Source organism: Corythoichthys intestinalis, chromosome 1 (genome assembly GCF_030265065.1).
Source record: "Corythoichthys intestinalis isolate RoL2023-P3 chromosome 1, ASM3026506v1, whole genome shotgun sequence".
NCBI lineage: Eukaryota > Metazoa > Chordata > Actinopteri > Syngnathiformes > Syngnathidae > Corythoichthys > Corythoichthys intestinalis.
This window is the reverse complement of record NC_080395.1, coordinates 80,580,953-80,597,035: the sequence shown is the minus strand read 5'-3', so window position 1 is coordinate 80,597,035 and position 16,083 is coordinate 80,580,953. Positions and strand designations below refer to the sequence as shown.

General features: G+C 37.9%; 1 long non-coding RNA gene across 7 annotated transcripts; it reads right to left on the bottom strand.

Annotated features, from left to right (window-relative positions):
• Positions 1-5,355: 5,355 nt before the first annotated feature.
• Positions 5,356-15,207, bottom strand: LOC130921942 (uncharacterized). 7 transcript variants are annotated; one of them, XR_009064432.1, is made up of 6 exons: positions 14,727-15,207; positions 13,153-13,244; positions 12,872-13,024; positions 9,294-12,661; positions 9,053-9,232; positions 5,356-8,942 (listed from the first exon to the last, which is right to left on the bottom strand). It is a non-coding gene; the product is annotated as an uncharacterized LOC130921942 (long non-coding RNA). The 7 variants fall into 7 exon arrangements; XR_009064437.1 differs by having other exon boundaries at positions 9,053-9,210; positions 9,294-9,368; positions 12,633-12,661; positions 13,153-15,197; XR_009064436.1 differs by having other exon boundaries at positions 9,294-9,368; positions 12,633-12,661; positions 13,153-15,191.
• Between the last annotated feature and the right edge of the window lie 876 nt (positions 15,208-16,083).

Sequence of the window (16,083 nt, the reverse complement as noted above, 5' to 3'; positions counted from 1 at the left end):
TCACTTTACAACGCATACTCACATCATCAATGAAGGAGCCGACGTACACTGCTGGCCAAAAGTATTGGCACCCATGCAATTCTGTCAGTTAATGCTCAATTTCTCCCAGAAAATGATTGCAATTACAAATGCATTGTTAGTACTGCTTTGTCATGTACGTGTACAATCATTTAGTTTATTTTTTTTGTCTGTGAATTTCAATCTGTTTGTCACTAGTAAACATCCACTCCATTTGAACAAGGAGGGGGACAGCGAATACGTTCGTTCGCTTCCAGCCCTTCCAGTTCAAATGGAGTGGAGGTTTAAGTGCTGTCAATGGCAACACTTGGAAACTGTTCAGTTTTAGTCAATTTCAGCGACGCCGTTGGACAAAAGCGGTAGTGTTTTGCCTTAAGGCAGACACACACCCAAATAGTGCTGTAAAATCACGATGGTCGCCTGCAGATGGATAAAACATTTGTTTCCAGCGGCTGTGTGAAGGATTAAAAGTAACAAGGTAATGAATCCAGTTGTGGCTAAACAATAGGATAGGATCAAGGCCGGCCCAGCATATACGCAGACTATGCAGCTGCTTAGGGCCCCTGACCACTCGGGGGCGGGGCCCCAATCTGGAAACCTCATTTTATACGTTGTTAATAGAGCATCGTGAATAATGTGGCGCGCATTGCCGTTGATCTATGCAAACATCCATTTTCTTGTCATTACAATCTGGCAACCTGGGGAGTGACGTTAAACCTGCTTTGCGATGATTGGTGCTCAAACTTGCTTGGAAAATAGATGCACGGATATGTGGAAGAGAATTTATCCCTCTGGAGCAGAGAAAGGAAAGAAGAAAATCGGAGAAGAAAAGAAACAACAGTATAGTGCTGCAACGATTAATCGATGAACTCGAGTATTCGATTAGAAAAAACATTCGAATTAAATGTTGTTGCTTCGAGTATTCGTTTAATGAAAGTGGCGTTGTCATGGTTTATTTTGAAAGTGTTTGCATTTACTTTTATTGATTAGGGTGGATACACTGCCCTCTGGTCTGCCTCTTTTTACATGGCTGAATCCAACTGCTCCCTGTTAACACCAACGTAAGCTAAGTTTTTGTTTGAGCTAATGTTTTTTAATGCATTCATAATTTAGTTTATAGGTATATTTAGCCGTTTTTTGTGGGAATATGTGTCTGAACCATTTGTTAAGAGCATTGTGAAAAAAACTTTAGCATTTTATAGCATTTATATGCTAGCTGACTTTCTCTATGCAAGTTAGCCAATTGTTCTTTTGTTGTACATAGATCCTCATTTAAAAAAATATTTATATATGTATCTATATATTACATATATATATATATATATATTACATATATATATATATATATATATATATATATGTATATTACATATATATATATATATATATATATTTATATATACTCTTTGAGGCTGAGCTCAGGTATTTTAATTTTTCATGTTCCTTATCTGATTACTCGATTATTCCAACTGACTAGTCCATCAATTAATCGACTACTAAAATATTCTGTAGCTTCAGCCCTACAACAGTTTCGCGGTAATTGAGCATGTTGTTGATGTTGTTGTTGTTGTTGTGCAAGACACTCCAACTTGAACGCTGTTGTCAGCAGAGCTGGTCAATATGTCGTACTGGTAATTGCCATTAGCTGCAGGGCAAAAGCCTGGAGCGAATCAAGTAAAGCGGAGCAAGCTGTCACCTGTCGGCAACGGCAAATGTACGGCTTCCGCTGATTGTAGTAAAACGAAATATTGGCATAATATGCATTTGGACTGGAGAGCGTAGATATAGTCATTTCATTATTATCAAGTAGTATGCCAATCAGAAAAAGGTTTGGCGCCATCTACTGTAAGTACTGGCAATCGTTTGGGGTGAGAAGTTTGAGTATGCAGTGCAACAAAATCTGATTAATATACAAAATGTGGACGTATGGGTTGGATTGCATGTATGGGTTTCACAGTGCTCTGTGACGAAATGGTGGGCCAAAAATATGGGCCCCTTGGCATTATTTTGCTTAGGGCCCCTAAGTGGCCTGGGCCGGCCCTGCGTGCAAGTGCATCCAATCCACGGGGGAGAGACGAGATGGCAGCCCAGACTCGGCAACCTCACCTGCACCTGGCCGAGCTCACAACCGCCCAGTTCATCGACATCTGGAAACACTTTGACATGGATGGTCAGTGACTTTTGCTTTTTTTTTTTTCCCCCTTCCATCAGAAGTTCATTTCTTAAAAAGAGAAAATGTGTTAACTATTAAACATTCATTTTCTTGACCCTGAATAAAAGATTTGCAATTTTAATCCTATATAGGGCACTCATTTTTACACAACGTATGGTTGCCATTGACGGCACCAGACCTCCATATCCATTTTGGCTAGGAGAGGCTAGCAGCGACTGACCACTGCCAACCCTTCCAGTCAAAATGAATTGGATATCTAGTGTCGCCAATGACACTGAAAGATGAGCATTCACAACCATTCTTTCCAGTTTAAATGAGTTGGATGTCTACAGCTGTCAATAGCAGGCAATGAGTAAAATACTAAGAACAAAAAGATAACTTTGGAGTGTTATTGGAGATCATAACCACAGTGTGTAAATAAATGACATTTTTGATCTGTAAAATTAGTTGATTTCATGTGCTCGTTAGTAGGTCAGAATAAGGTTGGATATCGGCCAACTGTTGTAGTCGCACTTCCCGTTTTCATGGGATTACCTTCTCATGTCATTCAAACCCCCCCTCTGACCTCTGTTAAACCAAACCAGTCTTATTCCGAGCCAGTATTAACTCTCACCACAACAGCTTTCTGCTTGCATATATTGTAGGTGGTAAATGCTGGAGAGGACTGCAAGACATTCCAAATGTTGTTGTGAATTTGGTGATAAGACTTGGCTCAATTTGCTATGGTCAACGATGAGTTGAATCAAGAGCCAATGGACACGCATTGGACCCACTGGCAATTCCAATTTTGTGTTCAGACAAGATTAACACACAGAGCTGCCTCTGAATGATCGTGTTTTTGTGTCATTGACGGCGACAAACGTCCAGTCCATTTGCTAATGGTGAAGTGATAGTCAAATAGCAAAAATAGTGGCGCTTCGATGTACGAGTGACCAGACTCAAGAGTTTTTCGAGGTCTGACCTGAGGTGGTTAAAAGCAAAAGTAGTTATCCAAAACATTCCTCAAGTACAAGTAAAAAATATTCGTTGAAAAGAATACTCTAGTAAGGAGTAACTTTGTCAGTAACTGCTTACAATGTCTGATGAAAAAAAATAAAATAATAATGTTATATATTTTTTTCAAAGCACAACTTCATCTACTAGTAGATGGACTGTCATTATCATACTGTACTATAACCTATCCGGCCAAAAAGATGACACACAAACCCTCAAATTCAGACCAGAACAACACGATGAATCACCACCCAGAGCATGAGTGCCCTCTAGCGGAGAACAAACATTGTTACCGCTACTTATAACGTATAATGGAGTCATGTGGTTATTGTTGCGACGTCTCATTGGTACAACTGAGACGGCCACTGTCGGCACCTCTTGCGAGAATAAAGTCAATATGTACAATAAAGACGAAAAATGTAATGACTAGTGTAGCCCAAAGTAGTGGAGTAAGAGTTGTGTTTCATCACAAATCTACTCAAGTCAAAGTAAAAAGTATCGCGTGGTAAAACCATAAGGTGGAGTTTGACTTTTCTGGCAAGAGGGGCCAAAAATGTTGATGACCCCGAAACGCAGTGTCAGCAATAAAATCAACTTACACGATATATGCTCCGATAGTAGCTTAGCCCATGCTCGTACATACAGGCATCCCAGCTGTGTGTGCGTCTGCGTGTGTGCGTTTTTCTGTCTTACCTCGTGGAGAAGTAGACGCCGCATCTGTTTTGGCTGAATATTTCAGCCAGGAACATCATTTATAATAATACGTTGAAAATGAACTTTTTATTTTTATTTTACCTTGTTTCCATTTTTGGGGGTTAACGTCTGAAGTGGAGCCAACTGAAATTCCGCTCACCATTTTGGCGATGCTCTCCGGTGTTTCATGGTCCACATCTTCAGTTCTTGGTTCTCGCTCAGTAGTTGTTGTCGCTTTTGAAAGCTTAGGTTTGAAAAAAATGATGTATATCCATCTTGCCTCTTCTGACCTCCAGTGTTTTTTGGGGGTGGCTTAGCAAAGCAAATGACCGTCTCTAAGGTGCTAGTTGTCAGGGAGCGCGGGCGGGCAAGGTGGACCCAAATGCAGGGAAATGTAGGCAAGGCAGATGAATGGTGCAAAAATGATTTAATTAAAGCCAACGAAAAACAAAGTACAAACAAAGGCTGTGATAATCCAAAGAAGGCACTGAGGCAAACAAAAACTGTCACTAACAAAAGACTGCTTTTCAAAAACTCACTTGGAACACAAGGGCTTGGATAGGCGTGAATACTGCTGATGAGAACCTGACATGGACTTTGACGTTGACATAGACACTTACATTGACAATGACGCAACAAGGACTGAAAAGAAACTGGGTGCTTTTATACACACACACATGCAGACAAGGGGTAACGAGACAACGAGGAACAGCTGGGTAATACAGGAGGACTCACTATGTGCAGGCACGACAGGTGAAATCAATGGGTAATCACAGAGACAAGTCACACTAAGGAAAAAAACAACACAAAACCCAACACTAGTCACATGATCTTTTTGAAAAATATTTTTTTTACCCATTACAAAAAATGTTTTTTGTTCATTTCATTCATTTTTGTTGTTTGTTTTATTGCTTTACAACTTTTACAGACAACATTTTACCGGCAACGTCTTAATTTTAAATCCATATATTGGAAAGTCATTTATAAGATCCGACCGCGCACTTATGCGCGTGCGGTGGCCACGGACGACGGGGAACCCAGCCAGCAGGAGGAAAACTCGGTGGAGCAACAAGTGGCATCTTACCTTACGGAGCAAGGGAATAACGTTGGACTTGGAGCACATCGAGGCGTGCCACTCAATGCCGATGAGGAATGACAGACCGCCAGCCATCATCGTGAGATTTATCAGTCGAAAAAACAAGACAATGCTGCTGAAACAAGGTCGCAAGTTGAAGGGTACCGACGTATATATGAACGATCACTTAACACGGAAGAATGCTGATATCGCCAAAAAGGCAAGGTATCTTAAAAAGCAACGCAAGATTCAACACACGTGGGTAGTCAATTGTAAAATATACATTAAATGGAACGGAACGCCTGAGGAAGCAAAAGTGCTGATGGTGCGAGATATTGAAGAGCTTGAAAAGTACTGATACCTATCAAGACCAGGTACCATCTCTGCATACAATGACTATGAACGATACATCAAACACACGAACTGTACTCAGGAATAAGAGCGACATTGATCCACTTCTGCGAACCCTTCAGAACAAACAAATAGAACTTGAGGCCTTTAAATCCAACGAGTCCAACAAAAGAGTCCCTAATATAGAAAGTGATCCTGACAATCATTTCTTTTCTTCTACTGTTACCAATTGCGATTATTTTTACACAAGATCTGTATGAAAATCATATCAACTCAATGGGCAAAACTGTCAATTATACATTTCAACAGCAGAAGCATGTACAAAAATGTCAGCTCTACCAAAGACTATCTGCACCAATTTACACACCCCTTCAGCATAATTGCGATCACAGAAACGTGGTTTAATATTGATAAAGGTATTGATTTTCTTATGGATGATTACGAATTAAAATACATAGAGAAAAGAAAACTGGTGGTGGAGTTGCCCTATATATTCATAAATCAATTAAATGTATGGTATTAACAGATACAGCTGCACTAGAAGCTATAATGCTGGGGGAAGTACAGCCACTGAGTTCTATCTCCTTTTTCTCACTCTACCTACAGTACCACTTGTCTTACTTAATTTCTATTTTCCAATGGTAATATCTAGTAATATGGTAATATCTGTCTAGTCTCTTCATCACTCGTCACCCGGTCTCCCCTTTCCCCCCACCCCTTTTTCAGCTGCAGCCTCCTGACTGTCCGGACCCCTGGCTGGATGGATGTCCTCGTTGCTACCCCCGTCTCATCTGGCTAGATGGACCTCTTCTTGTTCCTTTACTCCAATGTATCTTTACGGACTGTAACTTCGCCTGCTAATTCCCATTAGCAGTACTGGTGCTCCCTGCCTATCTGTCCCGGGAGTGGATCTCTCCTCAGTGTGGTACTTCCCAAGGTTTCTCATTTTCTCCCAAAGACTCTGGAGTTTTTGGAGTTTTTCCTTGCCGACATGGAGGGTCTAAGGATGGGGGATGCCCAGGACTTGAAATGTATGTATTCATCTTCATTGCTTCATTTGCTGTTTCTGATTTTGTATCATATTGCCTCTGCAAAGCCCTTTGAGACAACCTTGTTGTGATTTAGGGCTATACAAATAAAATTGAATTGAATAGATATGTCAAGAACACTTGGAATGTTTGACAATAGAGATCTCCAATGAAAAAAAGAAAAATATAATTGTCAGTTGAATCTATCGATCACCGGGTTCATGTATTGATTCCTTCACTGAATGGATGAGCCAATTGTTTTCCACTATTAAGCAGAAAACATTCTTCATCTGTGGAGATTTTAATATTGATTTATTAAATCCAAGCAAACTGGCAGCAATGGACAATTTTTTGGATACAATGTATAGTATGTCTCTTTACCCAACAATAACTAAACCAAGTAGGATTACATCACACACCATCACAGCTGTGCCACAGGCGCCAGTGAACTGGACAATGGATGTAAATTGGGACAGAAATCAAGAAAGAAGAGTTGGGATGCATTTCAGCCTCAGATCAAGCTACAGTATGCGTTATAAGGTGAAATAATCAAATGGGTAACCGTCAGCCATTCCGACAGAGTTATGTAACCAACGGGGTTGCATCCACACTTGTGTATAGCACAAAAAGGAACATTTGTGTGGTAATTTGCACTTTTTATTTTTGAGGATGATGTTTAACCCTTTCGGTTACAGTGGTCACATCAGTGGACATCTATCCAAAAGTTATCATTAGTTTACCTCACCACCGCCAGCCCAGGTCACAATTTTTGTTGTGGTAATAAGTAAAAGATATTGATAGACGTCCAATCCATTTTAACTGGGAGGGGCTGGAAGCGATCGAACAATCAGTTGAAATGGATTGAATACCGTAAGAGGCAGCCATAGAGTTAAGATATGAGAGGTCACAAGATTCATCAAACAAAACAAAATTAAATGAATAACTTTCCCACAGCAAAATTCACACATGGGACACTTATTTGAATTAATGTTATTATTATTATTATTTTTTTTAATCTTGATTTATTTCAATAATTTTTCATTTATATTTTGAAGTTTTGATTTTTTTTTTAGAATGAATTTCATTTCATGTAGAATTATTTCTATTTTATTACTTCATTACTATGTATTTTTTTTTTCATGTGCTTTGTTTCTTAATTTAAAAAAATACTATTTAATTTTTGATTTGCCCCCGCCCCCATGACTAGGGTCATAGTAGGGCCATCAGGGAGTGTCCCGCAATACAAACCCTCAAAACTCGGCTCAAGCACTTTTTGAAAGTAAACCAGTCCTGCAATCACTGACTTTTAAAGCGCCTGTGACACGATGAAATTAAATAGCATTATTATGTGAATTAAAATCATATTTTGAGATCATTCGACTATATACAACAATTTGGCAAAGCGCAGATGAAGAGAAATGTTTCTTTTAATCTGCCGTTTAGCCCCGCCTATCATTGTAGCGCTCTAGTGCCTCCATCTAGGTGATGACGTCGGCAGAGTAACGATTTCAGCTGATTTAGAAATCAGCCCAATGGGGAAGATTCAGAACGCGGAAAATGCAACAGACAGCAGCAAAATGTCATCATTGTTTTTATCTCTCTACTCCAATATTTTTACAGTATGTATCTAAGTAATTTCCCCCAATTGCTAAATAAATTGTATGGGATGAAAAATAAGTCTTGTGTTAAATAGAATTAGGCCTTGGGGTGGACCCTGAAAAAGTGCCTAGAAAATGGGTTTCGTTCCACTGTCTGGGCACTACTTGTTCAATGCATTTTTTGATAAGATAATACCCTTCTGAACTTTGGGTTAAAAGTTCACCCAACGTTTCCCTGCACCAATTTTGTCAAAATCTAGGAATATATATGTATAGAGTGGGGAGAACAAGTATTTGATACACTGTCCATGGGTTTTCCCATGGGCAGTGTATCAGTGTGTATATATACACACATATATATATATATATACACACACATATATATATATATATATACACACACATATATATATATATACACACACATATATATATATATATATATATATACACACACACATATATATATATATACACACACATATATATATATATACACACACACATATATGAAATGTGCACTCTCAATAAAACAATAGCACTTCATTGGAACATCCATCTTTTTTGGCAGTCAAATTGAACAAAGGTCTATTTTTTTGGAAAAGGGAAAAGAGCCTTTTTTTGTTGTTGTTTTAAAGGTGTTAAAATGGAGAGTAACATTTTGATAATGAAACTAAACATAGGAGAGATGGTGGGTGATTACTCATCAATATCAGTATCATCAGTGTCATCATCCCATTTCCTTTGAAATATTTTCACAGTCCTGGCAGTGGCATAAATCTGTACAGGACATTTTTGCAGACAAGCATGAACATCTTTCAGTCTCACACTTGCTTATCTTGCAACCACAGTGGATTACCTGTAGCACACTATCTGGGGCAGGATTTCTAGTCATCCATTTTACTGTTAATTCACCATCCTCAATGTCCCATCCATTGCCAATTGGTGAAGGGGCACACATCATACCAGTCAGACAATGTCGCATTACTGCTGCCTCGTAGTTTGCCCTTTTGCTGTGTTGGAAGAGAGCATCACTTGTTGGAGGAATGGACATTCCAGATACACAATGTCTTGACATAGAGAGAGAACTTTTAGATTCACATCATCAGGAATATCAACATACCCGGCTAGTGTTGGTTCTTCTGTTGCACCAATCGATTGTACTGTTCAACAGGCACAACAGCTTTCGCTTCACATACATTTAAATCTTCTGCTGTGGGAGGCCATGGGCATTTCAGTGAGGGTGATTCGCTTAGAATGGTCCTCAATAGCAGCCCTGCACTGTAAAGTGTCCTTCTTTGTTCTGTGGATTTCCAACCAGATGTTGTGCTAGCCATTTGTTCAGTGTCACTTTCTTGTCTTACCTCAGTAGAGTCGGTAGCTGATGTACCTGATGACTGAGGTATCCTGTCTAAAAGTTTGTCTGTTGATGATAAAGTCTCCAACAAAAAAAACAAAAAAAACATTTCAGACATGTTGCGCTGGAAAGGGGTGTGAAAAACTATGGGGAGAGATTTGTCTCAAAAATATTCTCACAAATACTTTCGCGATTTACACATATCTTTTGTCGATGCACAAATATATCCAAGATTTTCACATGTATTTTCGAGATCCACAAATATATCCATGAGTTTCACATGTGTTTTTGTAATCCACTAATATATCCTCGAAATTCACATGTGTTTTTTAATGTTGTGCGTGCACTCATCATGAATTATTGTTTGCAAACATTCGAATTGTATTTGTGAATCAGCGGCCGCGTGCATTTATTTTTGAGACAAACATAACAAGAACAAGTGCATTGGCGATTCACACGTGTTTTTCAAATTCACAAATACATCCGCGATTCTCACAAATACATGAGTGATTTTCACACGCGTTTTTCAGATCCACAAATACGTCCGCGTTTTCCACAAGTGTTTTTCAAATCCACAAATACTTCCGCAAGTTTCGCATGTTTTTTAATGATGTGCGTGCAATTATCATGACTTGACATTTTTTAAGTATTCAATTTTGCTTGTGAATTGCTGGAGCTGTGTTCTTTAACAGCAAACACGCGCATTTCTTTTTGAGACAAACGTCACTCGATGTTTCACCAAGATTTTCTCACACACAGTAAGCCGAGAATTTTCACGTGTCTCAAATAACCTCCGCCTTCATCTGATAGGTGGCAGTTTTGAGCGCATAGACTATAAAAGTATGATTCCCAAACTTCAAGAACTATCAAGACTGTCCGTGTACCTTGAGGCCGTTTGTTTTTCCTTCTAATTTTGGAAAATAAAAAACGAAAAACGAACCTTAATCCGTTTTTACAATGTCAATTTATTGAACTGAAGTCGAAAAACAAAATACGACCAATATTTGTTTTCCTCCGAGTTCGCTTTTACAATGAGCCTTGAACCGGAAAACGATGTTTTTCTTCAATAAGGCCTCGTCTTCCGGGTCATGGCTCATTGAATTCTTTGCAAAAACAAATCTTTATTTTTGGACAATTAGAGGCAGAAGACACTTTTTGTGTCACAACTTTTTAATGGCACCTATGTTTTACGCGGAGTTTTGGGATTATTTTCAGTTACCAGTTAGACCTAAGCAATATGCTAGTGTTGATGATGCGATTCCTTCAGGATTCATTATGCTGTGCAGAAATGTAAACATGCCATTTCAAACTTTATCTCCTCCAAATATACTAAATTCAAGTGTGGGGAAATTATGTTTACTACATAACAAAAATTTGAATAGATATACTCGATCTCTATTTCAGAACGAGATTAGATCCAAAGCATATGTTAAGTCTTTTTGGAGATATCATTTGGTCCACGCCTAAGTATGGACTATCCCCAATATGTTTCGGTTGACAAGTAAGGTCAAAGAAGTCGCTTTCAAAATTATCTATAGATAAGTACTATCCTGCAAACCACTACATGAAAAAAATTAAAGTGGGACATTGATACAGAGACAGTTCAGCACCTTTTTTGGACCTGCTCTTTTTCCAATAAATTTTGGAAAGAACTTTGCAAGTTCAGAATCAGGAGCCTACACATGTGGACTTCAAACTCAAATGGGAAAATGTCTTTTTTGTTTTTGTTTCTATAAGAATCTCAAGAAAGAGATTGTTTCTATTATTAATCTTGTCATTTTGTCGAAATTCTACCTACACAAATGTAAATTTAGCAAGCTGTTACCTTCTTTTTCTCACTTTCATAACGAGACTGTGTGCTACATAAATCTGTTTAAAAAATCAAATAATCTAAAAGCGGAAAATAACAATATTTGTGGAAAAACTTGAATCTCTTTGTGAATAATTGCTCACAGCATTATTCATTGTTTTTTTGTTTTTGTTTTGTTTTGTTATTTTCCTGATGTGCAATGTTTGAAATGTTTATAACCCCCTGGCATATTTGTGCTGTTGTTTTTTTTTTTTTTGTTAATAAAAACAAATATTGGACATATTTTGTTTTTCGACTTCAGCTCAAAACCATTAATTGGTAAAATGGATTAAGTCTCGTTTCCGTTATTGAATTAGCAGTTTTTAATTGGGAAACGGGAGATGATTCATTTCTCTTTTTTTTTTTTTTTTTTTTTATTAACACACATAAAAACAAAAAATGGAATAGGGTAGGTTTTCCAACGGACCCAAGACACCTGTTTATCTGTTGCCCGGTGTAATGTCACCCGCTAGGTGTCCGTATGTGATCTGGGGATGGGGATGGCGTGGCTCTGCGGTAGAGTAGTTGTCCCCCAACCCAGAGGTTGTGCAATTCTCTGCCCTGATGAACTCGCCTAAGTATCCTTGAGCAAGATACTGAACCCCACATTGCTCCTGGTGCTGCGTCACCTGTATGTAGATGGCGATGTAGTGTAAAGCGCTTTGAGCGCCTTGAAAGGTGGAAAAGCGCTACATAAGTAGAACACCATTTGCCATCTGTGTTGATGGGCACTTTTGACCTTTCTATGCGCTCAATACTGCCGCCTATCGGACTGAGGCGGAGGTTATTTGAGACACGTGAAAATTCTTGGTTTACTGTGTGTGAGAAAATCTTGGTGAAACATCGAGTGACGTTTGTCTCAAAAAGAAATGCGCGTGTTCGCTGTTTAAAAAAAAAAACAAAAACAAAAAAAACACAGCTCCAGCAATTCACAAGCAAAACTGAATGCTTAAAAAATGTCAAGTCATGATAATTGCGCGCACATCATTAAAAAAAACATGCGACATTTGCGGAAGTATTTGTGGATTTAAAAAACACACGAGGAAAACGCGGACGTATTTGTGGATCTGAAAAACACGTGTGAAAATCACTAATGTATTTGTGAGAATCGCGGATGTATTTGTGAATTCGAAAAACACAAGTGTGAATCGCGAATGCGCTTGTGTGAGAAAATTTGACCGTTTCTTGTTATGTTTGTCTCAAAAATAAATGCACTCGGCCGCTGATTCCCATATACAATTCGAATGCTTACAAACAATAATTCATGATGAGTGCACGCACTACATAAAAAAAACACATGTGAATTTCGAGGATATACTTGTGAATTACAAAAACACATGTGAAACTCATGGATATATTTGTGGATCTCGAAAATACATGTGAAAATCTCTGATATATTTGTGCATCTACAAAAGATATGTGTGAATCGCGAAAGCATTTGTGAGAATATTTTTGAGACAAATCTCTCCCCATAAAAAACTAATTGGGGGAAATCACACTTCAATCTTCTTTTCAGCATATCCCGCCTGAAACAAAGTTAAAGGGAAAGATGAGCACAAGACACACATATTCACATCACACACACCCACATAATACATTCACTCTTGCGCTTATATTTCTCATTCACACAAATACACCAAAGAGAACAAAATGAAACGTTCTCTCAAGGCTTTTTTTCAGAGACTAAATAAAAAAAAAAAAAAAAAAACTTTTTAGTATGAATATTTATAAATTACCTGTAGTCTGAAGCATCAAGATCCTCATGGTTCTTCACGATGTTCACGAACAACCTTCTTGGCTTGTCCATTCTGAGCACTTCTTTGTCAACGATAATCCTTTGACGGATCACTTGTTCACAAAAGAGTTTGTAGCTCTCAGCATAGGGTTGTCTGAAACACACACACACACACGCACGCACACACCCACACACACTTAGGATGTGCAAAGAGTAACGCTTTCGATGCTTTGGCTAAAGGCAAGCAGAATACAAGTGACATGTTGTTGACCAACGCTTTACCTTTGAAATGTGTCATTTTACAGCGAACTTATCCACATGAGCACCAAGTCCAAGCCCACCAAGTCCAGGAAAGAAGTGCCCTTCCAAAACAACTGTCATATGAAAGTGCAATAGATGCTTTTGCATCAGTGAAGACAAGGTGAGTAAGGTTATAGGTCGAGGTGAAAAAAAGTTGCATTTTAAAGTGTTCGGTTTGTCTTTATATAGGTTTGTGTTGGTGGGGGGTGTTAATCATATTGTAACAACAATTGTAAAAGTCATCAAGATTGTGTTCAACTGCAGGTTTTTTGTTGTTGTTTGTTTTCCCTTCGGTCATTAAAAGTTCAATTATCCCTCCCCCTCCAGCACCTCAACCTATATGTATTCATGATCCAGATCAATTGAGATCACAGACAATGGTTTTGGAGCTAAGTTTTCTGTTGTGTTGAAGCACATGTCTTTTGGACATTCTCTTCCTACGTTTGATACATTATGACAAAACACACACACAAGCACCACATACAAAATTATCCATCTCGCAATGTGAAACAAAACACCTGGAATGTGAAGCGTTGCATTGAAAACCTCAGTCCATGTAGAACTGTAACATATATGTATTTATTTTTTATTTTTTAATGTTAATTTTATTTATATATGAAAAAATACAATTATACATTAATACAAATCTATTGGGTTTATTGATAATTTATTGATTAAAAAATCATTAAGATTATAATGGAATTAAAAAAAGTAGATATTTATTTATATCATAGGTAAATACTATGACCCTTTAGTATAAAACTAAAACTAACCAAAACTAAACTACAAGAGTATTTAACTGCCATTAGTCAATACTTAGTATTATATATTTAGTGTTATTATATTTAGTAATACTACTACTACTAATAATATAGTATTATATAATACTATAAAATTAAATTAAAAAATAAATTATTATGAATTTATTAAATTTATTATTATTAAATTAAAATTATTATTATACAATTTAATAGTAATATTTAGTGTTATTTTTTTTTAATTCATAATAATTTTAATAGTTTTAAAATAGTTATATATATACATTTGTATTAATGTATAATTTTGGTTCGTTTAGCTTACTACTGACAACAACAGAAGTGCGCTTATTCTTAACTGGGAGGACTGGCTATGGATTCTCACGTTTCTGTGCCAATGACGGTGCTAGACGTCCAATCCATTTGCAGCCTTCCAAGGCAAACCGAAGTGAATGTTTCAGGTTTTCAGTCAGTGGCGGTCAGTGAGTTAAATGAGTGGTATATCAATGCTTAAAGTCAGTCGTTAGTTTTAAATAGGCTTTACTACACCCTTTTTTCAAAAGTTCACAGTCGGATCAGAAAGTGTCTCAAAACCGCGGATGTATTATGTATTGTTTCCATTGTTTCAAATGAGACTGACAGTTTGCTTAATATGTCTAGTAATCTGACAAGTATACATTTCCCCGAGGTGGGGCCAATAAAATGCCCTTTTATATTGATCCCCTAATGATCTGAAGAAACAAATCCAGTCCCAACAACGTTTGCAGTGAACCTTGAAGTCAAATAAAAACGTGAACTCACCAAGCGAAGCCCAAATGCCAAGCACGGTCAACGCTTGGAAAAGGAGCGATTGTGCCTTCTTCATCTCTCAGGTCCAGATAGAAGATCAGCCAGATAAACTTCAGAGGAGAATTTAATACGACGCAAGCCTCTTTCGCTCTGTGACAGACACACAAGCTTGACTACGTCACGCACGCACGCACGCACGTCCAACGACACAAAGGCTGGAGGATGACGCTCTAAAGAACTCGTGCATCAAAAGAAAACAAACATACAAACAAAGAAGAATTCGTGCATCAAACACGTCTCAACGTCACGTGGAACATTTGGAAATTAGGGTCGTACTAGTGATGGAGAAACCTTAGCTTTCTGAAGCAGTAAATATATATCAAGCAACGTGTCGAAATGGTTCATTCAGTGTTATGAAGCATTTGCCACGAATCAGTGTGGTGAGTCACGACAGACGACACTGCTTCACCGCTGCTTTCTGTACCGCTGAAGCAAATGTGTTGAGATGGTTCCGTGCTACGAGGCATTTGACACAATTCAGTGTGGTGACATCTTCTGGACAAAAATATATTGAATTGTCATCTAACCAAATGACCAAGTGTCATCTGAACAATGAAACCTGTGGGTGGTATGGTGGTTATATACTATGTCTGATGTGCGAGCAGTAGTGGGTTTGACCACTAGCCTGAAATGTATTCTTTATTCTTCCCCCAGATTAATAAAAAAAAATAAATAAATAATAATAATAATAATGAAAACAAACAAACAAAAAAAAGCTGTTGTGTTACTTTTAAATGAAATACGCAAATGCTTGTGCAATAGGGAACTCTTGATGGTAGGTGTATAGAATGCTAGTGACACTGGGATGGGGATTTGGGTGTTTCACACATTTTTATTTAAAAACAGAATCATCTCAGCAGCATTTGGTTTCAGCCGGTTCCTCTTTTTGCTAATGACCTCTCCAGCTTTTGACAATATTCTCTCACATGGCACGAACAAATATACAAACTGACAGATAGACAAACAAACACAAAAACTGACAAACAGACAGACACAAAAACAAACACAAAAACTGAGACACAAAAACTAAATTGTGTGTGTGTGGGGTGGGGGATGCGTGGGTGTGTGTGTGCGTGTACTATGGCGAGAGGCTGACGTGACTGACCTGAAAAGAAACTGCTTTTCTGTACTGTTTCTCTTTTTTATTTACCAGCTTTCAATTTAACATGTTTAACAATTGTACATGCAGTCTAAACATTAAGTATATGAAAATGTCTTGTAAACAGTAAGAATTCAAGTGTGAACATTTATAACAGCTAGTATGACTTGAACAACATTATACAAATCAATACGACGACTGTGCAAACAT